General features: G+C 31.7%; 1 long non-coding RNA gene across 1 annotated transcript; it reads left to right on the top strand.

Moving 5' to 3' along the window:
- The first annotated feature begins 636 nt into the window (after positions 1–636).
- Positions 637–1,024, top strand: LOC145100422 (uncharacterized). The gene is made up of 3 exons (XR_013705033.1): positions 637–757; positions 844–885; positions 1,012–1,024. It is a non-coding gene; the product is annotated as an uncharacterized LOC145100422 (long non-coding RNA).
- The last annotated feature ends 1,965 nt before the right edge of the window (positions 1,025–2,989 follow it).

Genomic DNA, 2,989 nt, shown 5'->3' with positions numbered 1-2,989 from the left:
CTTTCCAAATAACTTCCCCTCTCAAGACGATTTTCCTCAATTTTTTATCGAACTTGGTTGCTGTTGAATCGGTGTGTATTGGTGTCAAGAAACTGCCCCGAGATCTGTTGCATTTATGAATGAGGTAGATTTGGTCAGGCAACTCATTTGATCTTCTACCTCTCTCGTGTTTTCAACACATAAAACACGGACAAACCTTGAAGAGAAATTTCAAGCTTTTGAATAAGAATCCTCAAAAACCATCGTGATTTTAAATGAAACCCCTCCCCTTAGAGTCCAGACGCTTCTTCTCTGTCGATAGCACATAAAATCTAGGTTTTCTATTGTTTCTATTGACCCGAGACTTTCAATGTTGAAGACAAAACCTAGAAAGAAAGATTCAGATGCCTAGAAATTCAAGGGCATAAACAAAGTTTTTCGATGTATTGTTTCTATCTACTTTTTTTTTCTGTGAACTCTATGAATTCATTTTTCTCGTATGTGTTTAGGATGTCTCATATCAAGAGATGAATTGCTGATGTGCTTCAACCTGGGGAGACAGTAAGTTTCTTGTTATGTCAAATTGTTCAATTCTCTTTTATTATTTTTCAAACTGATTGATGAAAATAATAAGTATAATATTCTTTTCAGGTGTTGCAAGCTTTAAGAAGGCTGAAAGGAAGTTCTAATAGAAAGCAAAAGATGTCAACTGAAACAAAAATTGTGTTTGATCAACTAACTGAAGATGCCATGAAGCTGATGGAGGATGGTGACTACAGTTGAGATAATCTTCTTTCAACATTTTTCTTTATATTTATTATAAATTTGTCAACATTCTGATTTATGTCATAAATATTTCTACAGATGTGTATGATGAAAAACAGGAGGTCTTTCAGAGGGAAGCAGGTAATTAGCATTTCTTTATAAGTTTAATAATGAAATGATTTAATATCAATAATATAGTATTTCTTATATTCTTAATTATTGGGAATGTTATTAGTGAAACTTTGAGTTTTTTTTTATATTTTTCAGAGGGATTTGAGAGCCTAGCATGTGCTAGAGGGGAAGGGACCTCTTCTAGTTCAGGAAACAAGCAACCTAATTCCTCTAGAATGAGTGATTCCAGTCTCAATGGAATACCTTCTACATATAATACTGTAAACAATGAGGATGATTCCTTTGACATGTTTGCTGAATATGATGACAAATCTACTGTTGATCCATCAGCTGGTAAGCAAACATGTAGTTTTTTCGTTTTTTTCATTCAGATGGTTTATTACAATATTGCCCCTTAGTTCGGTTTTCACTTGCGGGCATTGGATCTATAGAAAACGATTGTGTATTTGATGAGTCCTCAAGGTATGCATCTCTTTTTTTTCCATTCAGATTTATATTTAGTCAAAAAGAAACAACATCTTATTGTTTCTATATTTTTATTATTTAATTTTTTTTACAGTTACTACTACAGCAGCAGTTTAGGATATTATTAGGACCCATCTTCAGGACTGTATTGCAGTGCAACATCTGTACAGTGGTAATAAATTATATAATGTGGTCACTATTTTCAACCTGATTTAGTATTATTTAAATTATACTGATTTTGATTTGGATATAAAATGTGGTTATATATAAAGTAATGTGTTTGTGTTTTGTATTTTCCAGGTGTTCATGTAACCAAGAAACTAGTGCCTATGAGGATTTGCCATCAGGGGAAGGCAATGGAAATGAAATTGCAACATAGTGGAATGAAATTGGAATCACAGGGAGATTATCTCTTCTAGCTCTATAAGTTCTTGATATTTTTCATGATTTCCTCCCTCTCCAAGGCCTGCACACAGATAAATATGTTGTAAGTAATCTTTCTTTATTTAATAGTCCTGAAATCTGTGATGGCCTCAATAAGTAATTATATATATAACATAAAAGAGTTACTAAACCTCACAACTTCCAGATTCTACTTTAGACTATTTGGCATGCCAGTTTATCTTTAATAGATCTATAAGTTAGTAGTACATTTCAGTTTTGATCTCATATACAAAGTTTAGATTAACTTATTGCTCAATTTAACGATCCAACTTGATTTTTCTAAAATTTTATCACTGTCATTATACAATTATACTCTCTTCATGATTTTTTCTTTTATCATAGCATATGGACAAGTCTTGGATGAACAAGACTTATCATGTGGCAAAGACCCTTTTGAGTCTAATTCACGTTTTTCCAGTGACCCAACAACTGACTACAAGTGAAACCACAATACATGTACAACACTCTGTTCAATCATTCCGGAATCATGCTTTGTTGCTGAAGGAGCTGAGGGGTTAAAGATACGCTTTAGGGAAGAATTTGATGATGAACTAGAAGGAAAGAATAAAGATGTAATAGTGTTGATGTAAGTAGCTTTGAGCAAGTTGTACATTTATTTATTTGTTTGTTTTTTTCCCACTTTTTTGACTTATTTTGAGTTTATCATAATTTATATCTAACTTAGGGGACAAAATCATAAACTTGATTCTTGGTTAGTTTTTAGGAAGAGTTCAAATAACATCAAGAGGTATGATAATAGTATGTATTGATTTGATATTTAGTTTGATTTCTTTTTTTTCATCTCAATGATGACTACATATTTCTATCTATAATCTTATTCTTAAAGTTAATCATTAGCTTCTTACATACAAATGCAATTCTGATTGTGCCTTAAATATCTTGTTTCTATAGCTCTTGGGAGGTACATTAAGGCACTGGTATCATCTATGAATCAAATTGAAATTGGCACAAATATCCGAAAGCAGCTTATTTGGGTAAGCTATCTCTAAATTAACTCTTAAATTTACCATTTTAACCCTCTCTGTTATATCATTTTTGGATATGGTTCAAAAAAGGAGTCTTCTTGCATTTTTCATTCATATTTACCGTTTCTTAACGTTTTTTGGCCATGAACTGTCCAAGTAAATAGACATTTCATTAATTTTATGAAAATGTCCATTTTGACCTCATATTTATATTTTAA

The sequence above is a fragment of the Lactuca serriola genome, chromosome 4 (genome assembly GCF_051521515.1).
Source record: "Lactuca serriola cultivar US96UC23 chromosome 4, Lser_US96UC23_V15, whole genome shotgun sequence".
Classification (NCBI taxonomy): Eukaryota; Viridiplantae; Streptophyta; class Magnoliopsida; order Asterales; family Asteraceae; genus Lactuca; species Lactuca serriola.
This window is presented reverse-complemented; position numbering and strand designations above follow the sequence as displayed.